Raw genomic sequence first — 16,301 nt, 5'->3', positions numbered from 1 at the left:
TTACCCTACAATTGCACCTTAAAGGCAACTAGTGTATGTAAATGTATATCTAAAGGCGCCAACCAAGCTGCACTTCATGGATGTTTTCCATTAAAGGACAGGAGCCTGGTGCACGCTCCGGGATGTCTGTGACCTTTTTTTTGCTAATATAGCTACCTTTTTTGGGGGTTCTGGAATTCTCCTGAAATAGATGTGTTTATTAAATTAATAAATAAATCATTCCACATTTGTAAAGCATGAATTTATCACCCCTACTGGGGGGCCGTTGGGGAGATTAAGTGATCTATTGCCTAGAATTAAATGATGCTGAGCTGCCGCCGGGGATCGACCTGTGAGCCCCACATTCCGGAGTCAGCCGCTTTAGCCGCTATGCCACACCTCTCCCACAATTAAATGAAGGTGCCTCAGTGCTAATGTGCACATAGAATGTTCCTATTGTCTTGTGGTAACTTGCACAGAACAAAGCCTTTTTTCCTACCTTTGATATGCCTGTCTAATGGAAAGAGTTTTTTAAATAAGTTAGTAACTTATGTTACATTATGTGTAGTTCATCCATGGTGGTCTGTTGATTTCATTCACTTCACACCTCGACTGCTTCTAAAACCCATTCCAATCAAGCACACATTTTTTTGTTGCTTGCTTTCAAGACGACATGGCTCCTTTCTGCGGGTGCACATGGTACAACATTTACAGTTGCTTCCTTTAAGGGCAGGAGGGTATGTCACAATTTGAGTAGTTATTCAGATTTATTACCTACAGCAGTGGATTATACATGGGTTATATGTGAATTTTGCCGTTCTGGACCCTATAATTCAAACAATGGTTCAAGTACACCACTTGGAATAAAGACAATTTTTTGAAAATCAAACCAGGGAAAAGACCTCCCCAATTAAGAAAGGAAAAATAAAAAGGAGAAGAAAAGTCCTACCCAACTATTGGAACACCTAATACCCATGTACAAATTATTTTTCTTAGTTTTCAAAAAAGGATTTTTTAAATATTATCAAAAAAGCATATCAAAAACCTATATAAAATAACAATGGCGCGCATACAGTTACACAAACAGTGTTACAAATGTAAACAATGACAGGTGTAAACAGACAAGTTGTGGCTGAGGGTAAAATACAAAAGCAGGTTGTTTCAAAACAAAACAAATACACAACAAAACAATTGTGTCCTCTTTAATTAGAGCCACATCTTTAGCGTCGTCGGTGTTTCAAACCATAGATAAATGGAGGGTCATCATCAGGACAAAACGTCAGATGTAGGAGCGTCCACTGAGTTTCAATAAAAGCGTCTAAAATAAAATAGAAGCTGAGAAAGTATGAAAAACACCCAAATAGAGGTGTGCTACCTAAAAAATAGCAAGGAGAAAATAGAAGAAAAAGTAAAGAAGCGAAACAAAGGTTATTAGAAAAAATCAAACTGATAAAGTCACCTCAATCGTCACGAAGAACATATCAACATGAAATGTGCATCAAGCACAGGTGCATTCATAAATTCAATGCAAGAGGAATAAAAACACAATCTGTCAAGATGTGAAATAGAAAAAAGAAATCTCAGAGGCAATCATTTAATTGCCCAAACTGGTTATACTTTATATAGAGTAATAAATCATACTATGCAACCACATACCTGCTAGTATGTCAGGAGATTTCTCAATAGGGTTAATTAGAATCTGTAACTTTTGAGGTAAAGCCAAAATTGGCTGCAAAAAGCTGCAGTCACCTAATGAAAGAATGAAAATAAAAAAGATTTTAAAAAATGTGCTTATCAGATAATAGATGTATCGTGCCCAAATTTGGACCCTCTGGCATTATAAATGAAAAACTTCTCTTAGCGTGGAATGTGAAATGGCACATTGTGCAGACAGCAAAGCAGCTGATATCATGTGCCTTGGTATCAAGTGGAACAGGGATGCTGCATATTCCTGCATTTCCCAGGTTCCTTTGCAGATTGCCTGTATGGTTTGGGGGAGGAGAGTCAAGGAATTTGGTCCTGGAGCAGGGCATACATTCTTTACCTCTATGGAATTCTGTGTTATGCAACAAACTGTGCCGCAGTGTAAATTTGTGTGTGCATTTCCCTATGTCGTTTTAGTCCCCTTTTAAGATTGCCACACTATTGTCCTTTGTTAAGTACGGAACCACAGTTTTTTCTGTTATTTGCCCAAGAGTTTGCACTTTGTAGCCTGCACAGAAAATGGCAGTGAGGCATTTCTGTGTATACAATAATAATAGACATGGGTTACATCATACACACCAGATTCCACACGCATCAAGGGAATCATTAAGAAACATTGGGGAATTTTAAACACAGGAGACATGGAGATCCCAACACCCAGGTTTGCCTTTAAAAGAACTAGAAATCTGAAAGACATCATTATACACACAAGACCCAAAACTGAGAACAAAAAAGCACAGAGAACACTTTGGGACCTCCCCCCTGTTACAGGGCATTATCCCTAAGGCACCTGTGCGGTCTGTGAACAAACGAAAGGCACCAAGACGATAACACTCTCAGACACGTTCACCTGGACTTTAAGGAACCATACGAACTGCAACACATCCAAATGCATATATCTGGTGATCTGCCCCTGCGAAAAGAAATACGTAGGGATGACCATGAGAGCAATCAGGACGTGCATCACAGAACACAAGAGCAACATAAGATGCCAGAAAGTCACGACCAAGATGTACACCCACTATAAAGAGCAGAGACATAGCCCAGAGTCTTTACAGTGGCTTGTTCTTGAAGCCCACCCCAATATCACGCAACACGCACTATTTAGAATAGAGCAACGGTGTCCACAGCTCAACATGGACTGAACGATGACATACCTTGGGCCTCTTTGAATAACAGATGATAATAACCTGGTCAGACTCTCCTGCAGCAATTTCAGGGTCTCCTTACCCATGCATGATCTTCTATATTAATGTAGGAACCACACATTGTATCCACAACTGCACTGTGTAATGGGATGAGTAGATAATATGACCAATTAGCATGGTTGTGGGTGTGATAGTATTTGGCACGATACTACACCCATCACAACACAAGTTCATGACTCGCTAGCCACACGCCTATTGACAGAGCTGACTCCCCTGGGCGATATGGATATATGTATGTGGATTAGACACTTAAGCGGCGCGACCCTACACGCATAATGATACACACATATGGCACGGTGTCACACTTCCAGCTACGAGAGCTAACCCCAGAGTGGATCACTTTGGATATGAAACAGGTCCCTACATCCAATAATGGGGGACGGCCAAACTCCACCACTGTTTTGTGGGTGTGGTATACATACACTTGGAATGGCAACAATAACACCACCGTATTTATTTAGCAACAACTACTTGAGCCAATACGGACATAATCACGATAATAGCAACAGTATTAGGGATACGCTCCACTATCCCTATTTCAAGATGGCCGCCATTGCCACCAAAATATACTATTGCTTAAGCTTCATGCAACAACACGTAATGACGTGCTCCAGGTTGCGCCCCTCACCGCATGTGACCCGGAGGAGTATTTCAGCACCAGTGAAGGGGCTGAATCACACTTTTCGGGTGCCGGCGAGAAGGGGTAGGTGACTCGGCTCCTCTTTAACGATGGAATGGCGAGTAATAACGGACCTCTGTGCTAGGTTTTTAATCGTATCAGAACAGGCAAGTTTAATGGGTGGGTTAGGAGACAGGCGCTAGATTGGAGACACAGCGCAACCGATCGGCCTGACAGTGCGCCCTTGGGTGGACTGCGAGGCGCCTGGCTGAGATTACGGGACCGGATAGCGGGCGGGCGCACCACAATAGAATGGGCGCCCAACGCTGTCTGAGAGAGAGTGCTTTAGCCTTGCTTCATCGGTGTCCCCCCCTCTTAGGGAGCACCGCTAGACACCTTTGGGAACCGATGAGTAATTAACACGCTCCCTGATTAACACACACCAGGGCAAGTGACCTACGTGGGGTTGGGTTTATGAACCATTACCTAAGTGGCACATGATTTTTCACCAACCTTATCATCCATGCCCTACAGGACACCATGCTCCAGGTGTCCTCATACTCCGCCGGACACCGACTGGAGTGACTCCCTTACTATAGAGAGATGAGTTGTGTAACAAGCTTTTCCACCACCATCATTGAGTCACAATGAACAGGTGGTTTTCACGAGTAATTATGAGATAAGACTAATATGTATGAATGACATTCCCTTGATTGTTCTCAACTGGGGAGGACAGTCTTCTGTGTTTTTATATTCTGTTTTTAACTTGTCACATCACTGGGTGTTTAATGCTAGGCCCCACTTTCATTTATCACATGCCTAGGTTTTTGCACAAATTAAGAACGCCATCAGAATATTGGAGGTGTTCGGAGAGAGAGTAAGGGATACTGTGTGACCTAAATACATGTGATACAATTGTACCTCCATTCTGTATCCCCACCACGCTGTGTAGATAGATTCACTGAGTAGGTCCTGAAGAATTGCCACAGATCAATCTGACCAATAGGCATGAAACATGTTGTCCTGTAGAGTTGAGCATAGCCTAAACTGAACCTTAGAGTTAGATAGGCTGCCACTCTGTTTATTTTAACGAGGTGGATAGCCAGCCAGAATAAAAGTTTTATTTGGACTATCCTACTTCTTTTAAATCACCCCGTGCTCGATATCTGCACGTAACGGACCGCACACCCCCACTGCATCATATGGCGAGGAACAAAAGATCTCCGCTAAAGAGCCCCTTGATGGGTGCCCGTTGGGTATTGCAGCGCCGACCCAATGAGGAGCAGGGCCATATGATGAAGCATGACACCTAGCTTGCTGGGTGTGTGAGGACCCTAGTTCCGAAAGGAAGAATTCTCCCACTCTCTTTCCTGTACCGAACACCACCGAGTTTGTGAAGAATACTCAGTAATAGCACTCCCTAATCCAGTCACATTTGGTGCTTTTCGCCCAAAATACAGGTAGTAGATGCGTATAAGTAACTTGATGACACAATTTGAACAGATCCAGATTAATATGGCCTTAATTTCTGTCAATGAATTCTTCACACTTGACGTCAATTCGTCTTCTTTATTTCTGTATATCAGATTTCACAGCAATAAATATAAGCTAAGCCAACACGTGTTTCGACTGTACCATAGTGCGTATGCAGACTTTTTCAAGGCTGGAAAAAACGGAGATAGGTACAATATGTAAATTTACAACCACAGATTAACAAATTATAATGTTTATCCGGTATCACTTTTAATCCTGACCATATTTTTCTTAATAAGAAAAATAGGGAAAGAAAGAAAAGGAAAGAGAGACGTTTACCAAAAAGACCCCGTGCCGAAATAGATCAGTGCAAAACATCCATCATTGTGGCGTCACCAAAAGAAAATATCAAGACATGTATAGAGAGCATAGAATGTGACAACAACATGTGAAAAGAAAAGAGTGCAAAATAACCATCTTGCACCTTATATTGAAACCTATGGTTCCCTATATGGAGACCAATACATGGATAAATCCTCTGTTTTCTAGAAAAGAGATGGTACACTATATAAACAAACCAAAATACCCACCAAATGCGTGAGTCAAATCAAGTCACTTAGGCCATCTGGAAGTGAAGCCTCAGATGTCCGAAGAGAATAAAAAGGCTGCCAATAAAGAAGAACAAACATAAACAAATATAAAGGACTAATCCCACATTAGCCACACAGAAGCAGTTGACCTCAAATACATGTTTAAATTGCCAATTGTAATGGCAGGAAGCCTGATCTGTATAAAAGTACTGGAGTATCTATCTCATTAGGTACCCGATATCATGAGGCTAGTTGAAAATACAAACATGTCCTGTATACAAAAATAACTGATCCAAATAAAAATCTCCAAGTCACGTCATTACTACTGCGGCGCCTCCCTGAGATGACAAAGGCTCGTTTGTAAACACTTAACCTCAAAACCATACACAAAATATTCCCCCAAAAATATAGTGATCCTATCAGTCATGAACAATACGTGCATGTGAAACCATAAAATCTGCATCATTACATTGTTAATATATGAATAGAGCAGTCATCCATAATAGTATAGTCTAATTATCAGTATTGAAATGGCACAAAGATTATACAGAGAGGGGGCAAAGTAGCACTCACCACTGCCATGAAAGAAAAGACCACAATACAGTCGGCTGTCGAAACGGTAGCTTATAGGCCAAGCATACATGTGTCTAAGAGGAAACTGATTTCATCATTCAAAAAACTGTGGTTTGGCTTACTTTTCCTCCTAGGCACCACTATAAGAGGAACTACATACCTTTAGATAGCTATACAATAATATACAACACATTTGTAGATGTGAGGGTGAATTAATGATGTAGTTTGAAGTCCTTGCTGCTTTGAGGTACGCTGAAGTGTTGCGATGAAATGCGCCAAGCGGTGTGCCTTGTGTTCTGGCGTAATTTTACAATCACTTCCTTTATATTGATTGATTGTGTGCAGCACAGCAGTTTCCATTCTGGAAGGGTTTGTCTCATCTTTTCATTTTGCTGGTGAATCATTTGGAAGTCCTAAGTAGTCTTACACTTGAGATTTAACACCACCATAGAGACAAATTATTTTCTTTCTTTCACTTTGTGTTTCAGGAGTTTATTTATAGACATTCTGGTGACTTTGTGAATCTGGTCATCCACTGTCACCAACTCGCCTCTTATCCAAACCTAGCTCTCAAATTTAAACAACGTGTTTCACACTAACTTTAGTCCCTCCGGCAAGATCTCTGTGTTTCACCTTGGATCAGAACATTAGAACGATGTTCCTGAAGGCTTCAATGTCATAATACTGCCATCAAAAATATTGTGATGTACAAATGTTGTGGCAAAAATATAGTGGTATTAAATATAGAGTTTACATACTTACAATATAAACTACAAAAATATATTCTACAAAACATCCTAGTACTAAAGATCGAGATTATATAGTTAAGTATATATACTTTTCTTAAAAATATAATACTTTAAACTAAATTTAAATAAACATATAATAAACCATACATAACTAAATAACAAGCATTGGCATAGCCAATAGGTCTCGCCTTTGGGACCTTATAAGTGTTTAGCCATGCAATTTATTTATAGTATTTGTAGAGCGCTCTGCAACCCTACGGGCATCCTGGCGCTAAAGTACATACAGCTGAGAAACCTATGGAAGGAGAGGACAGTGGACTGATCGGTTAGATTTTTGTCTTTTTGGAATATTTAAACATTTTTGGAGAGTTTTTAGGGAAGAGCCATGTTTTCACCTTTTTACGAAAGACCATCAGTTCGTTAGTTTTCCTGATGTCAGTGGGGAGCTTATTCCATAAGTGCGCTGCGGCTATACTGAATGCTCTTCCCCCACAGGTAGCTTTCTTGATCCTAGGAATGCTGATAAAGTTTAAGAAGGAGGATCGGAGAGACCGGGTCGGCAGTTGCATAATTAAATACTTATAAGGTCCCAAAAGCGAGACCAATTGGCTATGCATAGCGGCCGTGCGGCCGCGAAAGTGAGATTGATCACGATCAAACATCAAAGCGGCCGTGCAGCCGCGAAAGTGAAAGTAATTGCGGTAAAGCGCGGCGCGCGCGCCCGCACACCTGCACTGTAGCTCTAGGCTGGCCTGGTAGCACTTTTTGGAGCCCTCTCAATAAGTCTCGCCAGACCAGCGCATGCGCTGTGTCAGGCGAGACCTAAAAATGTGACATGAAATAGTTGTTATACAATAAATAATTGCAAACGATGAGATCAGTCTTCCACCACATCTGGTCATATTATTTCATTGCCAATTTCTCTCTACAAACAAACGTCATCATGCATTTCTCTGCATCAGGTATGGACACCTGTCAGATGAGAAATACGATTTTTGATGACTGTATTAAAAGGCATATTTGCTCTACTTCATCTCCTATGGATGGTTGTTTATATTCCCACATAATTACTATTGGACTTTAACCTTTTATTTCAGGTGGTCCAGGCTGTTTCTAGTTTGATTGAGTATGGTTTTCAACTTCATACATAGGGCTTAATTACTTTGGGGGTCAGACAAGCATCCGACCACCATTGCAGAGGGTTGGAAATTGACTGACATTTAGTTGGCAGTTCCAGCCACCCATTTAAGATGCAACCGCCATGTAGGCAGGAGAAACATCCCCTTTTTCATTGCGGCCGGGCCACAGCCCAAGCTGCAGTGGAAAAGCGTATGTTTTGAAACATCCATGCCCCACATGGTGCCTGGCACATGGGGCATGAATGTTGGGGGGGCACCACAGTTGCACCTGTGGCTCATAGTGGTGGTCCGGAGGCCCTGCTAGGTCCCCAAAGTCCCTTTCTGACAGCCTTTCCATGGAAAGGCTGTCGGAAAGGGACACTGCAATCCCTACGGCGGTGCCTGTGCAGGCTCCGCCCCTGTTGTAGGGAATAGAATCCGATCGTCAGGCTCCTTGAGCCTGTCGGACACGTCGGTCGGTCCCTTCGACCGCAGCGGTCGGACCGACTGCATCCAAATGCGGCGGTCTGACCGCTCTGCTGGATGGCGGTTGGACCACCATCCTATTGAGGCCCATAGTTATTTTAATACTGGGTTCCATGTCCTTTTGCTCTCTTGTATTCAATAGTATGTGTGGCGCCATCCTTACTCTTACGCCTCGCGCCAGTTGAAGATTGGGGTCCCACAGGGTTCGGCTTTGAGCCCGCCCTGTTTAACATTTATCTCACACCGCTTGCCTCTCTGGCGGACTCGCTGGGGGCTATAATTGTGTCCTACGCCGATCACATGCATCTGTTGTTCACATGGAAGAACAACCAGCCATGTCCTGGGTTGTCTATCAGGGCCTGCCTCTCGGCAGTCTTTGGGTGGCTGGCTGCAAATCAGTTGAAATGCAACGCAGGGAAGACTGAGCTACTCTTCTTTGACAAGGGTGCTGAGACACCAGTACAAGTCTTTTGGCCAGCTGACGCACCTGCCCCCTTGGCAAATAACGCAGCAGTGAAAAATCTGGGTTTCTTCATGGACAGCCATCTGCTTTTCCGCGCCCAGGTCAATGCGGTGGTGGGCACCTGTTTATTCCTGCTACGTCTTTTGTGGAAATTTGTATTCTTTCTATCAAGAGTGGCCAGACAACAGGCGGCCCCAGCCCTGATCATATCCCTTTTGGATTACGGGAATGGTCTTTATTTGGGCATGCATAGCTACTTGCTGGACAGAATTCAGCTTGTCCAGAATGCAGCTGCCCGCACCATCTTTGAGCTCCCCTGGAATGCACGTGTCCCATCTTTTGAAAAGCCTTCATTGGCTCCCAGTAAGGAAAAGAGTAATTTTCAAGACCTTACTTGTTACCCAGAAAGTCCTGCATGGGACCGGACCAGAGTAGCTCAATCTGAAAATCACTTTCTATACCCCACATAGAACTCTCCGTTCGTCTGACCTGCTGTTAGCAAACATCCCCCATGTTAGAAAGTAGAGGACAGGGGGCAAGGCTCTCTCTTACCTGTCCTCTGGAATAAATTGCCATTCCACCTAAGAAACATTGAACCAACTCCTCTGTTTCGGAAGAAACTGAAAATTTTGCTTTATTCTTGTTAATCACGTTCTCCTCCCCGCCGCTCTCCTTTCAACCGTTGGCGCCAGGACACTCCTGAGAGTAACAGTGCGTTCTACAACTACCCCTACATAGACATGGACATGTGCAGTTAACAGTATCCACCGCTACCTTTTGTAAGATCCTGGGGAGACTGACAATCATGACAAACAGTTAGGTCATGACGTAGAGTTCGAACAGCAAATATACTGTTTTATCCACCAGTGTTTTTTGCAGGTTAACTCCACAGGTAGTGTAAAAATTAACGGTATTAGATATTGTTTCCATTTGGGCTAAAAATCAACCCCAGGAGTTCAGAAAAATGACAGAATTTTACCAACTGCTGACAGCCAATGGGCAAATCCATTGGCAGAATTTCTCGCAATGGATGTAGTCGCTGGCAGAATTCACACCAGGACGTGCTGGCTTTGCAGATGGGACCTCTGATGGGGTGATTTGCCCATTCATCATACCCCATGCATCTGCTGTCGGGTCTGACCCTCGTTGGAGGGACTATTGTGTGGCCATTTTCTACTGTTTCAGCAATGTGTCGGAAATTTGCCAAGATTGTGTCAGATTTTCGGCTCTTGATTTTGTTTCTGCTAATTTGGCCTTTTTTTATCATTGCTTATTACTAAAAAAATGTAGGCATGTGCGGCAGAGGTAGCACAGAAAAACCTCCTATCAGTTGGTTCAGCTCCACCGCATCAATGATTCTGCTCTTGGCACATGTTACAATACCTGCTCATTTCTTTGGTGCATTTGCCATTGCAGTCTTTCTCTAAAGCAAGGGCTGAAAAAAAAAGCAGAGGGGCCTCGGGTTAAATGTAGCTGGTCTTCGGCAACGAAAGCTGTTCTCCTCAGCTGTGATTGGTGACCTCTGGAAAGTGAAATATTTTTCAGAAAGGGGAGGTAAATTCTCATTCGGCCTGTGTGAAATTTAAATCACAGCAAAGGAAGTTGCTGAATATCGTATAACGGAAAATTGGCAACAATGTGGCCCTTTCACCTGTGGGTTGCTGCGTGAACCAGTCTCCTGCCAGTATTTAGCGTAACTGTTTTACGTATACGACCGTTTGAAGAACACGCATTAAAAATGGAATCCCTCCACAACATTTTTGGGAGTTTCGCACTAAAAATAATTTTGCAATTTGTCACACCCCTAAAACTAACCTGTACATCTTCCAAGTAGTAACGGATATCTCAGAGCATCCTATCAAATTTATCTATCAATTGTCCAAGCTCCTACACCATGCCGATGGCTTCTGCTGGCTAATACTTCAAACAACAGTTGCGTAAATGGACCTTGATGTATTTAGACGTTTGCTTATTCTGCCACCTCGTGGTTATATCTGGAACATCCTTATAAAATGTCGAAGTTAGGTAATTGAACCATTTTTTCATTAACAAAATTTCCAGAATCACTTTGTCTGCCATCGTCCAGGAGTTAGAAGCAGATGGCTTTTGTATTTTTGTAGGCCTATACAAACATTTTTATTACATCGGTATGTAATGCCACGTAACCCCGAAAATTCGCATCATACCAAATTTTTCTCCATTTTGTGCAATGTTGATTTCGCAGGATCTTTGCTCGCTTAGTCTGATTCATTTTGAAAATGTCTTTCCGAGTGTCATTTTCTTCTCGATCTAGCCTCCTGCGACATTTTTTACGTGAAAAACCATAGTGGAAAAAAGTTCCTTGCCATTTAAAAAAAATCTTTATTTCATGAGAATTATAGTTAGGACACCTCTAATTGTTTTGGTCTTTTTCATTTTTATTAAATGTTTTCACACTTAATAAACTTGATTATAGTTTATCTCGAAGTTGCCAATACTCCAACTGCGTTGTGTGATTGTGTTCTCTATTTCAAGTTTACTGCGAGGCTTTCTTGGTGTGGAAATAATGCAATTTAGGTTTTGCGCTAAGAAATGGAGGAAGGCGGCAGGGAGGAGTGTGCGCACAGCCTGGCATGAAGACACTGAACCAGATTACTATGAAGTTCGCCACTTATTCATGTCCAAACCTTAAATTATGAGGTGTACCCGGGAAGGTAGAGAAAGAGTAGTGAGAAAAGCAGAACTTTCTGGCTGCTTTATCAGCCATGATTACACTGTCTCAATCTATCCCTGCCAGATTGACCTCTCAACGTCTAAAAGAAGGTTTTCAGATTTAGCTCGATGGTCGCCCAAAAAAAAAAGGCCAGGTGGTCGACTGCCGAGGTGAAGTTAATTTTACTCGAGTTGACAGTTTGGTGGTGGGAACACTACAATGTTGCTTTTAAGTCAGTCGACTTGGATTGCACAACCGCTCCTAAACACACCTTTGTCCTCAAGACCTGCTCCATTGACGTCAGCTTAGGTTTTGGGTTGCAAGTCAACCAGAGCCACCTCCTTGTTTAGACAATTATACTCCGAAGATTCCAGGTTTACTCCCCATAACATATCAACTTTGCCAATCATTCCGTTTCATTGGCTGTTTATGATAGGATGATATGATGTGATCGGTAAAAGTATACAAATCCGGAATAATTGGGCAATCCAATTTTCTTATGATCACTGTATTTCAATTGTATAATGAATTATAACATCCTCGGAAATGGGCGGATCAATGCTCCCATCCTTTGTCAGTCCATTCTCAGGCATACTCTCTAAGATGTAACACATTTTTATGCAAGTTCACTCAAGTGAGCTACAAGTAAGAAGAGAGTCTTTTGATGGCTAGAAAACAAATGGAAACTTTACAAAAGGTTATCATAGGCTTCAAACTGCACATTTCACAAGTTTAACGCTAGATGAGAATGCAAACCCTTGAGGCCTAAATGGAAAAACAGCTTATATACGAAGACTTTTGTTAAAATACGAATGTCACATGTGTCAAAGTACATTAATTCTTCAGATTAAATGAAATACAATGCCTACTTGTAAGTCTCTAATAATATAAGTCATTATTAGGTACTACAATTTTTTGTAAAGTACATCAGTATCATTTGTACATTATCATGTAAATTCTTTAGTAGGTTACAGTTTTAATTCATCTTTTGAAAATCATTATGTATATTTTAGAGCATAATCTTTACGCAAAGCATGTTGTCGCTCAGCCATGTGCATCTTCTGCATGTTTCATTAATATCAATGCGCATGTTACTAATTTTTGTTTTCCAAGTTAGATTATGTTCGCCTATTGATCACAGTTAAAATTCCATATGCCAGTATAACATTCTCTCTAAGTTACTTTTGTTTTTCGACATTTTCTAAACACGTAAACACATAGCATTAAAATATGCACTTTTCACAATGTTATTTTGTCATTCAGAAAATGTACTTCTAATATTCTGCATGCTTTTACGATGCAGTATCTAAATCAGACTTTGCATATGTAGTTTTTCTCATATACGTGAAACTGTCACACATTTGTTATAGCCGTAAATAACTGTAACAATCGTTTTCTAGGGAAGAACTTGGTAAAGATAGATGCAAGATAACATCTACACTCTATCACTTGCACGAGCTAGGATAACATTTCAGTACACAATTCCATTACATTTAAAGTTGAAAGAAGCAAGTCAACATGTTTATTTTGAACACTTAAATATCAACTTATCATATAAGTGTTCTTAATACCATGTAATGGAGTGGGGTGTCAAATTTATGAAAAAGTTCGAAAAACAATGATCAGAAACGTTCTCCGTGTTCAGACAGTTTCAAGCATTTACTGCACCAAACATTTCCATTGCATGAAAATATTTATTTAGAAGATTTTGGGCCTGATTTAGAGTCTGGTGACGGATATCCGTCTTACTACTAGTGCTATAGAATATAATGCACTTGAAATAAGGCGGATGGGATATCAGTCACGTTTCTGATGGATATCACCAAACTCCAAACTAGGCCCTTTGAAAAGTCTGCAGTTCACCAGTATATTTATGCCCTTTGGATCTGAACACTTTGATTGGAAATAATATAAGACACATTCTGATGATGATGTGTCAGCTTATTATTGTACTAAAGATGAATTTCCATACATCGCTTAAGCCATTGAGTGTGCAACTGTTATAGTAGTAATCTTATTATTGCACAATGCAATGATGCACATTTTATTAATTTAAGTGAATATAACTTGGTGTGTACCACTGGAAATGGGGCATGTAATCAACCTGATAGATCTGTGCTCTTCTGCAGTAGATTATCAAAAATTTGCTGAGCAAGTTGACCCTAAAGTCTGCAAAACAGTAAGAAAATGTTAACACTTTTTTTGAGATGCTGAATTTCTTCACCACACGAAGAATATTTAGGAATGAACTTATTCTCTGAATAAGCCTTCACATGTCTTACATGATTTTGAGAAAAGAGATGTCAAACAAGAGATGACTCTTGAGATGGGAGGGGATATTCATGGAGAACACTCCCCTGTGGGAAAGTGATGCCCTATCAGAACTGGGCAACCTAGCTCCATTCGGTGGAGTGACAACATAGTGTTAGGATGTGCTTAGAGGAAGTTTCATATGAGTAATGTAAGAAGCAGATAGAATGTCATGTAAAAAGTAGATTGTATGTTCCAAACCTTGCTGGAAGTAATCCTGCATCCCGGCCAGTTTGTACTAAGATGCTAAGTTAAAGAAGAAGAAAGTATTCTCACCAGAACTTGTGATGAGCTGCATCTTTTCAATAGGCATAAGCAAGCTGGGGGATATCTGGTCAGAAGAGAAAATTGTTTCCTTCAGTGCACTTTTGCTGGAGTACCACATGCAAGAATCAGAACTTTCTAAATATATGCACGTCCAGCCATACATTGGCTTTCCATATACAAAGGGGCACATAGCTTACAGAATCATCCCATGTGAAGGATTAGATTCTTGGTGAGCCCCTACACGAAAAAGCTTTTTCCCATATGTTTAAGAAAGTAATGGACAACTCTCCTGACATCATGTGCTCATTAAAACAAAGGTGGGAGGAAGACCTGTGGGACTTGGAGGAGGAGGAATGAGGGGAAACACTTGCAACCAAAAGAAAAGTGGCAATCCGTTCTGGCTTCCGACTAATACAGCTACACATCCTGCCCACGTCATACTGCTCCAGGATGACACAATTGATAATTGAAAGGACTAAGCAGTAAGCAGTATTTTTATATTGTTAGCTTAATTATAATCTTTTCAATATACATTATTAGACATAGGAAAGCAATCAATGAAAGGATAAAAGCCTATTTGAAGCGTTGAGTACTAGGAATGGTAAACCAATCCAGAACAGCCATATCTCAATCGCATGCATTTATTTACATAAATAGTCAATCAGTGAAAAGAAATAAGAGGTTCACTGAGGTGGTAAATGCTGGAAGTAAAAAAAAAAAAAACAGTCCAGGAATAAAGTGATTAATGCGTTAATGTAACTGCATAATCTCAGGATCACAGAGAAACTGGGCTGAATTTCTACCAAAGCGATGTTAAAATGCTGATGAAAGGAATCCCTCTGATAACAGGTCAGTTTTGAGCAACCCTGCTGTTCAGATACTGTGCCTATCCAGCAACTTGGAAACGTAGTTGAGAAACCCCACAGCCTCCTGCATGATGATTGCACTGGATTCGCACTTAGTAGGGCTATTACTGTTGGGCGACATGGCCTAACTTGTAGAGATCTTAAAGTTGTTGTGAGAGCTTTCACCTGTAATTTAGCAGGTCTGGGCAAACACATAGTCGGTGGAGCAGGGTTTCATTGGTATATCCGCAAAGGCTGCATTGGTTCTTTGGCCAGAACTTGTTCCCGGAAGGGACAAGGTCCTTGGATGGGAAGATGCCAAGGCGGATGAGCATCAAATCATATTTTCAGAATGCAGAGAAGTGAAAACTCAGATAATGCTGTGAGCCCCAGGCTGCCTACGATGGCAATACTGCCCACACATGCAATTTATAAGCAATGCCCCCTTGTCTAAAGTATGTGATAAAAGCATGATTGCCCTGTTAGTGATCCGTTTGGAGGCAGTGTATTCCATGGAATGTGCAATGTATCCTTAAATGCAGAGTTATGATTGAGTGTAGGATGACAGAGTGCAGTGAAATCTTTTAGTGAGCCTGTTTTTAGATCTCGCCTGGCTATTGCGTAAGCGATCGCTCAGCGAGACTTATGTAGCGGCTTCAGAAAATGCTCCCAAAGGCTTCTGAGGCGGATTGGGTTGCGGTTACGCGCACAACCACGCGCATTCCATTTGCCACCAGCTACTTCCTGCGCGTGCGCCGCCTCACGCATTCAGAGAGATTTATTAAGGGGCACAAGACCTTAGGAATGCGGTTTATGGCCAGTGCATGTGAGGCATTCAAGCACGAAGCTGGCATCTGGCATCGGACTTGAAAGCAGCAGACTGCTTTCGCCAGCGCGCGCTCGGCCTCACTTCCTGCACCCCCCCTTACAACAATTAACTTTCGTTATAACTCACACCCGATATGCTCGTTCCCTCCCACCCTTCCTTTGATGTCCGCTTTTCTTGTTGTTTACAAACCACGCCACACACTGCTGCACGCCGCACACTGCTGCACGCCACACACTGCTGCACACACTGCTGCATTACACACTGCTGCATTACACACTGCTGCACGCTGCACACTGCTGCACGCCGCACACTGCTACACGAAACACTGCTGCACGCCTCACACTGCTGCACGCCTCACACTGCTGCACGCCACACACTGCTGCACGCCACACACTG

At 41.8% G+C, this 16,301-nt stretch overlaps 1 protein-coding gene across 2 annotated transcripts in view; it reads left to right on the top strand.

Annotated features, from left to right (window-relative positions):
- GAS6 (growth arrest specific 6) overlaps positions 1–16,301 on the top strand; it is a 290,215-nt gene that overhangs the window by 236,183 nt on the left and 37,731 nt on the right. The window lies entirely within an intron of this gene.

The sequence above is a fragment of the Triturus cristatus genome, chromosome 8 (genome assembly GCF_964204655.1).
Source record: "Triturus cristatus chromosome 8, aTriCri1.1, whole genome shotgun sequence".
Lineage (NCBI taxonomy): Eukaryota > Metazoa > Chordata > Amphibia > Caudata > Salamandridae > Triturus > Triturus cristatus.
Note: the sequence above shows the minus strand (reverse complement) of the source record. Positions and strands in the feature narration are given on the sequence as shown.